The sequence below is a fragment of the Salvelinus fontinalis genome, chromosome 25 (assembly GCF_029448725.1).
Source record: "Salvelinus fontinalis isolate EN_2023a chromosome 25, ASM2944872v1, whole genome shotgun sequence".
Classification (NCBI taxonomy): domain Eukaryota; kingdom Metazoa; phylum Chordata; class Actinopteri; order Salmoniformes; family Salmonidae; genus Salvelinus; species Salvelinus fontinalis.
In genome coordinates, this window is record NC_074689.1 from 919,359 (window position 1) to 936,314 (window position 16,956).

Sequence of the window (16,956 nt, forward strand, 5' to 3'; positions counted from 1 at the left end):
ACTACTAGCTAGTAGCTAGTTAGCTGACTAGCTTCTGATGGGGTTCCAGTTATAACGTATAAAAATAGCAGATCCGTACCACAGTCGGTGAGGCAGGTTGCAGGAAAATATATTTAGATCGTAGGTGGAAAGTGAGACGGAAAATGGGACAAGACGGGACAAGACAAACACACGTCCGACTGCTACGCCATCTTGGATTCTCGTGAGGAAGAGGGGATTCATTATCGAGGTACCGGCCGGAGGAGAGGACGGGCCAAACAGTATCACTAGTGAGGGACAACTACAACGAGTGTTGACGTGAAGGCGTGTGGGAGGGGGCGGAATACAGCTGGAGCCAGAGCCGGAGGAGAGGAGACGCTACAACGAGCAAGGGACAGATTGCAGGAATTCAAGCTGAGACCCAATTCTAAGGATACATAGGCGATTTGTAATAATGGGTGTGAGGAATTTCCTAGGGTTGAAATATGATGTAGGTGGATAACATCTACAGATGGCAGTTTAGCTAGCTAGGGTAGATGAATAGCAACTATGGCTGGCTGGTTGGCTATCATATTGCTGGGTCGGTTTGACCAATTTATAGCTAGCCAAACAGCCTGTAACATCAGCCTGGCTAATTTGTTTTGGGGCTAAAACTGTCATTGTTTATAGGCTATAACCCAGCCTTGGATAGGGTAACTTGAGGATTAAGGCCAATCGACCAACATACAATTTTATTTCCAGAAAATGATCGCTCAAAAGGCTGACTGTTTACTTTAACCGCAATAACGTTTTATTTGGAAACTCACAAACGAAGGGAATCTTGCAAATGGAACACTGACTCTTTTGAATAGTAACCAAGACCGGTGGGTGTGAGTCAGAAACTGGTTATAGCTAGAGTGTGCAGAGGGAGAATTTTCAGCCATCTCCGCACTGCTAGAGAGAGGCCTCCACAGTGCGTGGATTTTTCTCGTCGAACAACACAGGGGGTGTGTGGGGAGGGCTGCATAGCGCAACCCATTTTTTGGAGGTCTATTTTATTGAGATTTTGTATGCAGATGTTCAGGGTTTAAATGGTTTTATTACCTGGGATCCAATACCGTCTTGATGTACAAAAATAATGCAACATATGACGAATGACATTAGGTTGGTGTCCTTAAATGTGAATGGTTTGAACAATCCTATTAGGAGAAGTATGGTTATTGCAAGAATTAAAAAGGAGAAAGCACAGGCCATATACCTCCAGGAAACATATTTATTACAAAGCATAAAGCACAAAGCACAAAGCATAAAAAAATAATGGTTCACCACCCAACAGACATCCAGGCAACTTGACACAACTGTGGGAAGCATTGGAGTCCACATGGGCCAGCATCCCTATGGAACGCTTTCGACACCTTGTAGAGTCCATGCCCCCAAAAAAGGAGGCTGTTCTGAGGGCAAAATGGGGAGCAACTCAATATTAGTATGGTGTTTCTAATGTTTTGTACACTCAGTAGATATTTGGACAACTTAAACCACCATCTACAGTTCCTTTTTCACCTCCCGTGATCTGGGAGGGAGTGACCACTGTAAACAGAGTGTAATTCAGTCCCCAAAACACCTAGGTGAGGTGCAGACCCCGTCATTACACTGTCTCAGGCAGACAGAGAAAGCATTAGAGATTAAAGGATCTGTCATGTTGGCCATACAGACTTAACCACAGTCTGGGTCTGAGGAGAGGTGGGAGGTGGGTAAAGAACAAGGCTCCCTATGATTACATAGCCAACTTAACCAAAGCCAGGTCACCATGCTAGGGACAGAAAATAACAGGGGGGATTAAAAAAGAGGAGGGAAAGAGTTGGAGGAGTGCAGTGGGAAGATAGAAGAAGGTTAAGTTCAAGTCGGAGCTGAGCAGGGACCACAATAGTGCATTGTGGGAAAGGAAGTGCTTGTTACTAGATGTGCTCTCACCATCCTTTTTCCTCTCCTACATCAACCTCAATGATTATCCATCCTTTCTCACACTGGTATTCTACTTCTCTGTCGCTTACATAATATTTCATTTTCTATCACTCTCTCCCCCTTCTCCCTAATACTCCTTCCTCTCTCTCTCTGTCATAATCATTCTCAACATTGTCCCTCTGCCCTTTTTCTCTCTCCCTCCCTCCCTCTCTTTTTGGCAGTATTGCTTCCTGTTGCTGTCCCCTCTCAGTAATGAGATTTACTCCTCTGTGACCTATCCTGTCACCACGGCCTGTGAAATCCTCCTCTCCACCTCGTCCTCCTCTCCACCTCGTTGCTCTAGAGATGTGTCTGCCACCAAACTCCCCTACTCTTTAAATCAGCCCATTAAATTCCCATTAATCCCAACATTCCACACACACACACACACAGATGGGATGACCAACCGACACATTGCACGTCTGAAATTGTTTCCCTAAGGACAACAGCTTTGTCTTACAGCTCTGTTATGCTTTACATGATCATGACTTTAAAATGGTGGATAAGGACTATGTTGACGTGTAGACTGTACTGAACATCATGTACCAACACAATCATGATAGGAGCTAATCTAAATGCTAAATGTAACTCATTTCAGGAAACTAGGCCTATGTTGCACGTCACTACTTCACAGGAGAGGCATTTGAACGTAAACATAGGATGTGGGTAGGTTTCATATATTTTTTTTATCAAAATGTGTTTATTGGCAGAAATACCTTCTGGAACATGTGAACTTTCATGTGCCTTAATAGCAAACTTCTATTCCATCTGTAAATACAAATACAATTGTTAAATTACAAGCCTAGTTGATTTAGCCACGGAAAAAGACAGGAACCTTCCAGCTAGCCATGACTAGCTGAGATAATGGATGGGTTGGACATGCCGGGAGATGAGTTTGGATTGGTCTGCCATGTAGCATCCTTCTGTCTATAACGTGAGATAATCACTGTGGGTCGATAATCCTTTCTACCGTGCCGTTTTTGAAAGATAACATTGAGGCCCCGTGTGGCTCAGTTGGTAGAGCATGGCGCTTGCAACGCCAGGGTTGTGGGTTCGATTCCCACGGGGGGCCAGTACAGAAAAAAAAAAAAAAAGTATGAATGTATGTACTTGTAAGTCGCTCTGGATAAGAGCATCTGCTAAATGACTTAAATGTAAACAACTACAAAGGTTTTGCTACATTTGTCAACAACATTGATGCCCTGAATTGTTTGCATTGCTAGTTATAGCCTAATGTTAGCTAGCTAACATTGAACCTAGTTTGTTAGCTTTAGCTTCCTGCAGATTCATACTACAGCCATGAAAATGTTTGTTTTGGTAGTAGCTAGTATGAGTTGGGATTATCCTGGTGCATTGTTTAGCTTGACCCATCACGTTAGCCAGGTGTGTCTGGGGGGTATTTAAGGCCATCTATTGTATTTCATGAACATGTGTACATTTCTAGACAATTGTGACCAATCCACTTAGCTAGATGTGGCTGGGGGATGGTTACAGCATGTCGGGTAAGTGTGTCAGGTGTCATCTAATAATTATAAAATATTTATATCTGAACACTTTATATTTTGATATTGCTACTATTCAAGTAAACATTCCACTGTACCGTGTATACCTTCTGTATCCTGTGCATGTGACAACTAAATGTAGATTTTATTTGATATAGTGTGTGTTTACCACGTGGCCTCACGTGTGAATCCTTAAAGAGATGGGTGGGGCTGCTACACCCATTCAGTGAACGATGCTGAATGGGTGTAGACAAAGTAGAGCTCTCCAGTACAGTAGCTGTACCAAAACATTCAATGGCCATTTTCTCAAAAGTTGTGTTACAAGTTTATCAACTTTCAAAGCAGAATTACTTTCCCATTGTTCCTCAACTGCAGTGTATGATGTACCATTTTCTAGCTCTGACTCTGTACTTTTATCCAATGTAACAAAACACAATTTATAATTTTGCTACATAACACCGAATCGAGAAGGTCGGCCACCAATGGTTAAGAAACTTTAGCAAACTAAACCCCTAGATATTATATCACCCCTCTTTCCCCCCAATCTCTACCTCTCGCCTCCCTCTCCCCCTCCTTCCTTCCCCTCCCTCCCTGTCCTCCCTCCCTCTCTCCCTGGGACTGTATGGTTGAGACAGCCCTATGCTGTAGCCGACATGCCAGACCAGAACAAAGAACCTATTGAGTAAGCGGTGCTGCCAGGACTGAGGAAACATAATGTGGTCCGCCTATCCTCTCCTCCGTTCTTAAAGCACCACAGATGAAGTCATGAGGTCGGCAAACAGTTAGTACGCAGAGGAGGCCCATCCTGCTTCAGCTCCCAGGGAGTGTTTGTGTAGAGAGGAGATTGTGGGGTGTGTGTGTGTGTGTGTGTGTGTGTGTGTGTGTGTGTGTGTGTGTGTGTGTGTGTGTGTGTGTGTGTGTGTGTGTGTGTGTGTGTGTGTGTGTGTGTGTGTGTGTGTGTGTGTGTGTGTGTGTGTGATTACTTGCATGATCATGTGTAAAGGTCATTGATAAAACACAATACGATCTAATGAGAGTTTCTCTAGTAGTTTTCTGCTTGGGTCCAGTGATAGGGGAGTATGACCCCCCCTTTCTCCCTCTGTCAGAGTCTGTCTGGCGCGCAGTCTGATCTCCCCTGGACTGGAGCTGTGCTGCGAGGCTGAAACTTCAACATCATTAGGCTCACAGCTTCAGGTGAGACCCAAAGTAAGAGACTAAGAGAGAGAGAGAGATACAATGGGGCTGTGTGTGTGTGTGTGTGTGTGTGTGTGTGTGTGTGTGTGTGTGTGTGTGTGTGTGTGTGTGTGTGTGTGTGTGTGTGTGTGTGTGTCCCAGAAGTCCCCACAAGAATAGTAAACAAACAAACATTTGACCAACTGGGGACATTTTGTTAGTCCCCACAAGGTCAAATGCAATTTCTAGGGGTTTTAGGGTTAAGGTTAGAATTAGTGTTCGGGTAAGAATTACGTTAAGGGTTAGGATTAGGAGCTTGGGTTAGAGTTAGGAGCTAGAGTTAGGGTTAGGGTTAGGGTTAAGGTTGGGGTAAGAGTACGGGTTAGGGTTAGAGTACGGGTTAGGGTTAGGTTTAGGGTTGGGGTTAGAGAAAATAGGATTTTGATGGGACTTAATTGTGTGTCCCCACAAGATTAGCTGTACAAGACTGTGTGTGTATATGCATGTATATCACTGGAGGCTCCTCAGAGGAGGAAGGGGAGGGCCATACTCCTCAGTGAATACAGTGCATTCGGAAAGTATTCAGACCCCTTGACTTTTTCCACATTTGATTACTTTACAACCTGGATGAAACAGTTTTTTCCCCCCTCATCAATCTATGACAGGTTTTTAGAAATGTTTGCTAATGTATTAAAAATACAAATCTGTAATATCACATTTACATAAGTATTCAGAACCGTTACTCAGTACTTTGTTGAAGCACCTTTGAAAGCAGTTACAGCCTTGTGTCTTCTTGGGTATGACACTACAAGCTTGGCACACCTGTACTTGTGGAGTTTCTCCCATTCTTCTCTGCAGATCCTCAAGTTCTATCAGGTTGGATGGAGAGCGTCGCTGAACAGCTATTTTCAGGTCTCTCCAGAGATGTTCGATCGGGTTCAAGTCCGGGCTCTGGCTGGGCCACTTAAGGACATTCAGATACTCCTGCGTTGTCTTGGCTGTGTGCTTAGGGTTGTTGTCCTGTTGGAAGGTGAACCTTTGCCCCAGTCTGAGGTCCTGAGTGCTCTGGAGCAGGTTTTAATCAAGGATCTCTCTGTACGTTGCTCCATTCATCTGTCCCTCAATCCTGACTAGTCTTCCAGTCCTTGCCACTGAAAAACATCCCCACAACATGATGCTGCCACCACCATGCTTCACCGTAGGAATGGTGCCAGGTTTACTCCAGATGTGACGCTTGGCGTTCAGGCCAAAGCGTTCATTCATGGTTTCATCAGACCAGGGAATCTTGTATATCATGGTCTGAGTCCTTTAGGTGCCTTTCAGAAAACTCCAAGCGGGCTGTCATGTGCCTTTTACTGAGGAGTGGCTTGCTTCTGGCCACTACAACAAAGGCCTGATTGGTGGAGTGCTGCAGAGATGGTTGTCCTTCTGGAAGATTGTCACGTCTACAGAGGAAATCTGGAGGTCTGTCAGAGTGACCATCGGGTTCTTGGTCACCTCTCTAACCAAGGCTCTTCTCCCCCGATTGCTCAGTTTGGCCAAGCGGTTAGCTCTAGGAAGAGTATTGGTGGTTCCAAACTTCTTCCATTTAAGAATGATGGAGGCTACTGTGTTCTTGGGGACCTTCAATGCTGCAGAAATGTTTAGGTGCCCTTCCCCAGATCTGTACCTCGACACAATCCTGTCTCAGAGCTCTACGGACAATTCCTTCAACCTCATGGCTTTTGCTTTGACATACACTGTCAACTGTGGGACCTTATATAGACAGGCGTGTGCCTTTCCAAATCATGTCCAATCAATTGAATTTAACACAGGTGGACTCCAATCAAATTGTAGAAACATCTCAAGGATGATCTTTAGAAACAGGATGTAACAGAGCTCAATTTCGAGTCTCATAGCAAAAGGTCTGAATAGTTATGTAAATAGTATTTCTGTTTATTATTTGTTAATACATTTGCAAAAAAATCAAAAAACCTATTTTTGCTTTTTAATTATGGGGTATTATTTGTAAAAAAGGGTCTGAATACTTTCCGAAGCACTGTAGGTTGCAGTAACCTCATGATGGATATAGGGAAAATTTTAGTATGTAATAGCCTAAACCTAGCGATTTTACATTGGAGTGGGTGAATGGAATATGAATGACAGTCATCCAATATGCTGTAATAGAAATAGAGCCATGCTTATTAAAAAAAAAAAATAATCCCTCATTTTAAACGTCACTGATGTACATGTCTGCATGTATTCCTGGGTGTGCATTCCTGTGTGCATGCTTGCATTTCTGCTCCCATTACAGCATATTTATCTCAATAAAATTGAATAAGCATGGCACTTTAATATGCCTTTAGGGGGCCCTTCAGTTGTCAGGGGACCATGGCCTTGGATTGGCTTGTGTTAGGAATGAGGGAAGGGGAGATGATGAGAGACAGCTATGGCATTGATTCACATGAGAAGGGTCTTGCTCATATTCAAACTGCATGCCCATCTGCTGTAAGCATAAGACGGGAGTTCAGTTTCCCCGTTAGTCTGACATTTATTTATTTTCAAACCCCCGTCTCCACTACACATCTGAGTTCAAATCTCTGCATGCCCTCCTTTTCTGAAAATCAATTCCTCTCCTCCATTCCTCTCCTCCCTCAGTTTACAACAGATTGTACCAGGGCTAAGGGATTATTAGACAGTAGGAAGACAACAAATGGATCTTATCAACCGACCTTCCAACACGCACATCCAAAACCTAAAACAGCCTGAGCTCGGAGCTCGTTCCAGCATGGATGTTGTTACTTGGTATTTCTTGGTACTGGCTACCAATAAGCACGGGCTTGAAAACCTGAGCTACTTATGAGGACCCTGGGAGGGTGCGCACGCAGCCGACAAGAGGGTGGGAAGAAAAGACGGCGAGGAAAGTGCCGCTGCTACTTTCTAATCTATCACCAGAAATCCCTGCCAGGGTTTTACACTCTTTGATCCTGGCTCCTCTTTCGCACTAGTGAGGGAGAGAGTAGCGAAGGGACAGGAGGAGAGAGGAGAAAGGGGGAGCCAGGGTGTGGTGAGGTCAGAGTTGAGAGATTAAGCGGTGAAGGGTGCAAACTAGCACATGGTACAGTGGTTGCTCCACTAAAAGTTTTGCGATTATGCTGCGGGACTTAGAGGTAATTTGTGGTTTAGTACGGTACCCTGCGTCACCACTTCATTGCTCCAGACCAGAGCAAGGGGGAGTTAGAGCACTGATTATGCTTTTGGGTCCCAATGCACTACTGTGTCTCTAACTGACAATGAATGGGCGACATAAACCAAATAGAAACTGATAATTGTGCACGACTTCAAAATGTAATTTCAAGTAACTGAACAATGAGGATGAAGAAGGTGATTGAATTTAGAACAATAGTGTAAGAATTACTATTCCTCTGTTCTGCAGCTCACACTCGGAAAAATACACTTTTTGTTACTACTCGTCGGTATTACTTAGTAAAACTGTTGTTACACTAAGGTTTTTATTCTAAGAGAAACTTAGACTACAATTAGGGTGTGGAAATGTTAGGATTATTTTTCTCTTACTGTAGTACTGTAGCCTTCTCCCGACCAGTCATGTTGTATAGTGCACGAGTGACACAGCGGTCTAAGACACTGCATCGCAGTGCAAACTGCGTTGCTACAGATGTTGGTTCAATACCCATGTTGGCTGTGACCGGGAGACCCATGAGGTGTTGGTAGGCTTTTGATTACTCGCCCTCTAAAAACAGAAATAAATCATTCTAAATAACAAACTGGCTTTATTTATAAATTAGTAACAATGTAACAAGCAAGTGATGTCTGCTAAATAATCAAGTTGATGGCACAGTCATACAGCCTGAGTGACTCACTCATTCATGGCTTTGGATCAAAATAAATAAGTACCAACATTCTTTCTGATAGTCTTTAATAAAGAAATGTTTTGGTTATCCTGACCTGGACACCATGTACAGTATTATGATAGCCAATTATAGGCTCTTAGCAGGACAATATACGCTTACCAACACCTCTCTGTATTTTGATACTTTGTGCAAGGCAATTGATCAGCATTAAAAACTTTGTGGATGGGGCCTCCTGAGTGGCGCAGGGGTCTGAGAAACTGCACGGCAGTGCAAACTGCATGGCTACAGATATTCTCACAGATCAGATTTGCCCTAATGAAAAATGCCCGTTAGATATTAATTTAGAATCACCCAATCCTCTAAATGTAATTATTGGTGAAGAGTCACGTCATTGAAAAAAATATTTGTAGATATACTGTAGGCGAAATGAGTCTCTCTAGTGTTAAGTAATGTGCTGTTAAAAGTGGTGTAGGTCTTATTCATTTAAAAAGCATATTGAAGTTAGAAGCAATAGGATTTGAAACAATAACTATTTCAGCATCGTTTCGCGCTGCTCTGAGACAAGCATGGGGACTGGTCTTGATAAATCAATGAGATTTTTTATTTTCACTGAATATCTGATTGGGTATTGTTTACACTACAATTAGGGTGTGGAAATGTTATGCTCTTAGTACTGTAGCCGACTCCCGACCGGTCACTTTGTACAGCGCCATATTTTCCTAACGGAGCGTTGCAGCGGTCTAAGACACTGCATCGCAGTGAAAACTGCATTGCTACAGATGCTGGTTCGATACCCGTGCCGGCCGCCACCGGGAGAACAATGAGGCACTTTTGGTTTCTCTCCCTTTAAAAACAGAAATAAATCATTCTAAATAACAAACTGGCTTTATTTACAAATTAGTGAGAATGTCTCACCCAATGTTCAAGAATGGCCTTTTTCTCGCTCACTCTAGGTTAAATGAAAATGAAATCATCTCCAAAATATTGTTATTTTTTAAACAAAGCGATTATTATTATTATTATTAATTCATTTAGAAATATAAAAAAGCCCCTTAGATATTCTAACAGATCAGATTTGCCCTAATGAAAAATGCCCTAGATATCAATTTGGAATCCTCCAATTTCCTTATGCTCTTAGTACTGTAGCCTACTCACAAACATCACATTGTACAGCGCCATATTTTCCGTTCCATCCTAACGGAAACCCTGAGGGTTTCGTTTTTCATTTTCTTGGAATAGAAACACCATAATATTAATCAAATTAATTAAGCTACATTTCTTAAAATCAATCCCATACACTATATTCTTACAAAAAAGGTTTTACATTCTCTAATAATGCCAATATTGAAGACTATCAAATGCTTCTCAAATATGCCCTCTGGTGGTCAAACTAGCACTAAATAGAATTAATAGTAAAAATGGCTGACAATTAAATAACGCGCCATAGAATTCTGCAGCAGCCCATAAGGTGTGCTGCAGTATGATGCAACTTTTAAAGGAGGAACCACTGTACACACACTCACACATATCTGCACCCAGAAACCTAAGATCACGTCTTCCGCACAGATGTATTAGAAAACAAATACAAATGTATACACAATTAAACACTCAATCATTCATATACCTACACACACTCTGGACAACATACAGTACATCTTATTCACTGACAAACATAAAAACACTGTCTCACCAAAGCTCACATACAGCACAACACACCCTCTCCCTGAAGCACAAGTATTTATATACACACACACACACACACACACACACACACACACACACACACACACACACACACACACACACACACACACACACACACACACACAGTTCTGATAGCTGGACACATGACATTTTAAACAATGCTTTTTTTCTGATAAAAAGTAGTTCATTGCATCCTCCATAGAGCCCAGTTTCATAATATTACCATATGTCCCAGCTGCTTGCCATAGTTTTGAAGTAATCACGTAAAAACAGGCCTTATTTTGGGGCATTTTTCACCCTGCCAGCTCCTATTAGCTCTATTGAGCACCGTGGCACCAACACGCCTTCTGAAAGTTCTATTACCAGCCTTTTGTTCTCCGTCACAATGCCTGCTTTGCTATTGTTGGCAATGAGACCTGCCCACGTTGCTGGTAGTTAAAATGTAAACAACAACAAAACATTACTCATGGAACTCTGAGGTCGTGTAACGTGTGTCGTCGGATGAAGAAGGAGACCAAGGTGCAGCGTGGTAGACGTTCATGATTTTTAATAAACTGAACACCGCAACAAAATAACAAAGTAGAAAAAAACGAAAGCGCACAGTTCTGTCAGGCAACAAAACAGCTAAACAGAAAATAACTCCCCACAACACCCAAACGGAAAATGACAAGCTATATGTGATCCCCAATCAGAGACAACGATAGACAGCTGCCTCTGATTGGGAACCATACTCAGCCAAAAACACAAAGAAATAGAAAACATTGATCCTCCCACCCGAGTCACACCCTGACCTAACCAAACATAGAGAAGAAATAAGGATTTCTAAGGTCAGGGCGTGACAGGTCGTCCAATTGTTTCCTATAGGGAAATATAGGTATGTCTGTCTATTTCGCCAAATATCTCACAATGTGTATATTTAGATTTTTACAAAATTGGACACCATTTCAATCATGAGAATCTGCTCTTTCTAATTATGTAAGGCTGGACAGTGTATTTCATTGTCATCAAACGCTAGCCCCGAAACACCTTTTGCCCTTGGAACGTTGAGCTCCCCCCATTGTTTTCCTATGGAGAGGCATGCTGGTATATTTCGTCAAATATCTCGCAATGTGTATATTTTGACTTGTTCAAATCGCTAGACAAGAAATAGTTAGAAGTATACATTTTTTTCTTACTTCCTCGTTATGCAGACATAAGCACACTTGGCACCATCGAAGTGCAGATGTGAACTTTCTACACAACTTGTTATTGTATAAAGTGTTTCTAGAATATTTATGTTTTATACATGCTTATTCTAGTTTTATAAGTTCCCGATGATGCTAAGCTAATTGCGCTAACTATCACCCATTCACTTAACATTGCGTGTTAGCATGCTAGCTATCGTTTTTTTGACGGAATTCGCTTCTTTGGTTTTTGGATGTATCTAACGTAAACTCACCCCATTCCGTACAAATGTGCGTAACCGCGACATTCAAACGAGGCTACAAAGAAAACTAATGGTACTGTAGCGACTGTGTTGACTTCAAAATCGGGGGTGTGAACTAGGTTTCTATTCAAGCGTTGATCGACATGCTAATGGGTCTATAGTATTGGAGAAAAGTTGAAAAAACTGACCCTCCGTTACATCTTGACGTGTCATGTCGTAATGTACAGCACGCATAAAGCAACTATTTCTGTCTTACAATCTCTCTCCACCAGGTGTAGCACTTTTCTCATCGTTTAAAAACAAGAAATGGACAGTGACGGGGGTAAGGGGGGATACCTAGTAATTTTTTTTGTCATCATTGCATGCGATCATCATTCTCAAAGCCGCTGTTTACATCTAAGATCCCTTTAACACCGCCCTAAAAACCCGATTCAAATTCGACACAAACCTTCAAATAGGTATGTAATGACACATTCATTACATTACATTTTAGAGGCGATAAGTTGGACAGATCGAGTGAAAAAAGCAATTTTCCACACGACATCTGTCCTTCTCACTACCACGCATTAGTTTCGCTTCCCCAACCGCCATTTTTTCGTTCAAATATTTTTTATTGAACACACACAAGAATGGTGTATAGGTATAAAAGACAGGTATACAATTCTTATCTAAACATAAAAGAGCAGACAGAAACAAAAAGACCCAGAGTTCTGGGTACAAAACAAATATTACAAAACAAGACATACAGAACAAGGACAGGTAGAAAGAAAGAGGGTAGGTGTCACCCCCCACTTATTCCCCCCCTTATCCCTCCCCCGCTTCTTCCCCCCCTTTATCCCTTCCCCTTATTCCCCTCACGACTGCTCGGGTGGCGGTGCCAGCACATGCTGCCCAAAGGTGGATTAAAATATTACTATTGCGAGTGCGTTAAAAAGTACAAATTCACAGCACCGAATAGGCCAAGTAAGAGAGGAAAGGTTGCCAGATTTGAACAAATGTTGATAATTTATTGTTCAGGATATATCTAATTCTTTCTAAGTGTACAGTGTTTGCCAATTCGCTGAGCCATATTTTGGTAGAGGGCGCTTCCCTCCTTTTCCAAAACAACAAGATTAGTTTTTTTGCTGAAATGAGACTGTAAGAGATGAGTTGTTTTTGAGGGTTGGTTAATCCGTTTAGGGAATCAGACACTCCCAGGATTATCAGAAGCGGGTCTGGGTCAATTGAAGTCTCCAGAACTTCAGCGAGGATCCTAAAAATTCCACACCAATAACCATACAAGCTAGAGCATAGGGCAAAGCAGTGGAGTAGTGTACCCTGTGCAGCCTGACATTTATCACACATAGGGGATTTTAACCGTATGGTCATGTATCAGGAAATATCCTACGCAGTTTGGTTTTGGAATAGTGTAATCTGTGTAATACCTTGAATTGTATGAGACGATGTCTGGAGTTAATGGAGCAGGTGTGGATATACTCCAAGCTATCTTCCCAGTCTGCCACCGAAATGTCAGTCCCTAGTTCTTCCTCCCATTTTGCCTTAATGGCATCTGTAGAAGGTGTGCTTAGATGCTTGAAAAGCATCATATAGACGAGATATCTTTGTCTGAGGTGGGGGATATTTTTATGCAAAACATTTTGGATTTGCAGAGGTGTTTTTTACCTATCCTGTGTGTTTTATAATCCCAGATGAAAGGAGTGATAATTGAGTCCAGTTGATTATGAAAGGATTTAGGTATGAATACTGGGATGTTCTGGTATAGGTAGAGCAGTTGTGGGAGGAAGACCATTTTAATGGCATTAATTCTTCCGAGCAGAGAAATTGGGAGAGTTCTCCAAAATTGCATGTTTGTCTTGAGTTTTTTCATCAGAGAGGGGAAATTATCTTTAAATAGTAAGGAGTATTGTTTGGTAACTACAATTCCTAGATAGGTAAATTTTTCTTAAGATAGCTTAACTGGAAGATGTTCTAGCCAGGAGGTGTTTTGTAACCGTATGGTCATTAATTCACTCTTGTTCCAATTTATTCTGTATCCCGAGAAGGTACCAAACAAATTAATCACATCAAGAATAGCTGGAATACTAGCTTGGGGTTCTGTTACATAGAGGAGAATGTCATCTGCGTATAGGGAAATCTTATTTAGAGTATGTTTAGTATTATAGCCGTGTATTGCTGCATGAGATCTAATCGCCTGAGCGAGAGGTTCAATGATTAGGGCGAAGAGCATAGGGGACAGCGCACAACCCTGCCTTGTCCCTCTGTAAAGGTTAAATCGGGGCGACAATGATTGGTTAGTGAGTATTCTCGCACAGGGGTTCCTATATAAAAGCTGGATCCAATTTATGAACACATCTCCAATATTACATTTCTGTATTACATCTCGTTGTTTGGTGTGGAGTAGGCCTCCGATGTGGATTTATTGTCCTTTGGTCGCTTATTACTCGGCATTTTTACACAGAAAGTTACAATGTTGTATTAGAAAGAAACGTTTGTTGTAAAAAGTATCTTAAAGTAGGTTAAGTTAGATTAGCCTCTCACACACCGCCGTTCACTCCAACATGCTAGTTCCGCCCCCCCACCCGCCATTTTTAAAAAGACCCGACATGGCTCATTGCCTGCTTGAATTATGCAGAAACGGGCAGCGTATAGGTCATGTAATCGATAATGTTGGAAAGGGGAGAAATTGTGCTTTACAATGGTATTGACATTACAGTTGATCTGGAAGTATTACGTTTTTGGGGCGCTAAAATAAGGGCAATTGTACGGACCAAGGCGATGTACGAGTTTACGTGAGTTTACGTTAGCTACTTTAAGTGTTCAGATATCTCTTGTTACAGAGCTAAATCATAGTTATTAAGCTATATGGACACTTGTGTATATGTGTTTAGTGGTACCTTTCCTGTGATGTAAATTGTCATCATTTCTGCATGGTCTTGATGGCTAGCTAGGCTCGTTTTCTTGTTGCTTACTCGTGAACAAGAAAGAGAAAGAAAGAGGTGAAGAGGGACACAGACCAATACATTCTGCTGGCAGGGTCAGGACACCTGCTTTGTTCCCTTCAGTAGGAGGGAGGCCACTGATGCATACCGACAAATGGACAGAGTAGCAAAATAATCAACTACTGTTTCCCTACTTAACTGCTTTATGTCTGTCTCTCTGTCTGTCTCTCTGTCTGTCTCTCTGTCTGTCTCTCTGTCTGTCTGTCTGTCTGTCTGTCTGTCTGTCTGTCTGTCTGTCTGTCTGCCTGCCTGCCTGCCTGCCTGCCTGCCTGCCTGCCTGCCTGCCTGCCTGCCTGCGTGCGTGCGTGCGTGCCCTGGAATAGACTGAGAAGGACCTCCTCCTGCCTTCTGCACAGACCGATCTCCCTCTTTGAGCAATAAGGATATTCATTGGTTAGGGTTCATGTTCCTGACCTGGTTGGCCCCTGACATCATAGGCCTCAATGCCTCTCACCACGTCATAGAAAATGACCCCATGAGCTTCAATGGAGGTAAAACTCTACTAACAGATTAAACTCAAATCTATTACTACTGGATTAATTAATAGAATTACCCATATGTTTGTTTTCAAGGCATTTGTCATTCCTCTTTTGCTGAATTAAACGTTAGAAAAAAGGTGACCCACATAGAACAATTTTAGCATAATAGGCCAACACCAAAATCTTGCAAAACACCAAGACCCAGAAACACCCCTGCCAGATCCCTCCAAGACAGTGGTCATAGATTAGGAGAGATGGGTACTGGGCAAAACACCTCCACCTACCCCTTATGGACCAGAGAGAGAGCAAGATTATGGCGATTCAGATTATGCATGCTACATTTGAATACTGCTGAAGGTGGCCCCTGCTGCCCAGTAGGTGAAAGTACTGGAGTATTTTTTCCAGTCTGCCCAATAGGTGAAAGCAGTCCAGAGGTGGTGGATGCTGAATGGATCAGTGTGGTTCCTCCATGCAGCCAGACAGGCAGAAGGAGGCCAGGCTGGGTTGAGGTTGTTGGGCTGGGGATAGCTGAGGGCCCCTCCGCCTGAGTAGTCAGCGGGCCACCCTAATCCTGTGCCTCAGGCCGCTGTGAGGCGTCTCTCCCAAGGCCTGTCGCCCCACTGCTGCAGGAAATTGCCTTCAGTGCAGAGGGCCATGAGATGGCTGGCTCACTGATGGAGTCCGCAGCTTACTGCACGATTGTGTGTGTGCCTGCACGTGTGCATGTGTACAGGGCCACATTGACTTTCTGTCCATAGCTCTGTATCTAACAACGGCCACCACTCTACCCATCTTACTGTAACGTTATGCTGTGTGTCTAAAACCCAGTGAGAGTGAAAAATAATAATAGAAGGTGGTCACTCCTTTTGTGTGTGTGCTTCTCTGTTCACATATCTGTGCATGTGTGTTTGTGTGTGCATGCGTGGGCACGTGTATGCGTCCTGCCCCCTCCATTGTGCTGTTTGACCCACGGTGTGCAGCCAGCACTCCCCCTGAGGTCCCTTATCCCCCCATCAGACCCCTCTCTCATTAACCCATGGCTGTCAGAGAGAGAAGAGAAGAGAGAGAAGAGAGAAAGAGAAGAGAGAGAGAGAACCCACCTCCCTGCTTTCTACCACAGGAGCCACACTACACCTATACATCTATATAGCCCCCGCTAGCACACTCACAGTCAAAACTACTATTACAAAAAGGAGACTACAAGTCTACAAACATTGTGCAAGTCTACAAGCATATTCAATCGCAGCCCCAACCATAGACGTAAATCAACAAGATCTAGCAGATCTATAAACTTCTCACAAGAAATGGCGACACCACTACCATACTAGAGCTACCAGCCAGAAAGAGATGTTCAAGCAGCCACTAAATTATGATTACACAGGCATATTTTCATATCACCAACAGATCTCCTCACTTCTCTCTCTGATGCCATCTAGAGCTCCATCCCTCAGCAATAAAGTGTCTGGGTGTTCCCTCCTTTCAAATCAAATGAAATTGTATTTGGCACATGCGCCAACAGGTGTAGACCATATTGTGAAAATGCTTACTTACAAGCCCTTAACCAACAATGCAGTTTTATAGAAATTAGGAGTTAAGAAAATAAGTTTTATAAAAAGTAAAACATAAAACAACAATATAGTGCAATGGGAAAGAATTCATTTACCTTCCCTTTTACAGCCTTAATCAAATAAAAAAAATGTTTTATTATAATCTAATCAATCTACAAACAATGCCCCATAAAGACAAAGTGAAAACACATTTTTAGACATTGTAGCAAATGTATTTTTTTTTTTAACAGGAATAACTTCCTGTTAAAGGTTCACCTTCCAACAGGACAATGACCCTAAGCACACAGCCAAGACA

At 42.6% G+C, this 16,956-nt stretch overlaps 1 protein-coding gene and 1 non-coding gene across 2 annotated transcripts in view; one reads left to right on the top strand and one right to left on the bottom strand.

Moving 5' to 3' along the window:
• LOC129823296 (transcriptional activator GLI3-like) overlaps nucleotides 1-16,956 on the bottom strand; it is an 83,330-nt gene that overhangs the window by 17,639 nt on the left and 48,735 nt on the right. The gene's annotated exons all lie outside the window — the stretch shown is intronic.
• trnaa-ugc (transfer RNA alanine (anticodon UGC)) lies at nucleotides 2,957-3,032 on the top strand. The gene has a single exon. It is a non-coding gene; the product is annotated as a tRNA-Ala (tRNA).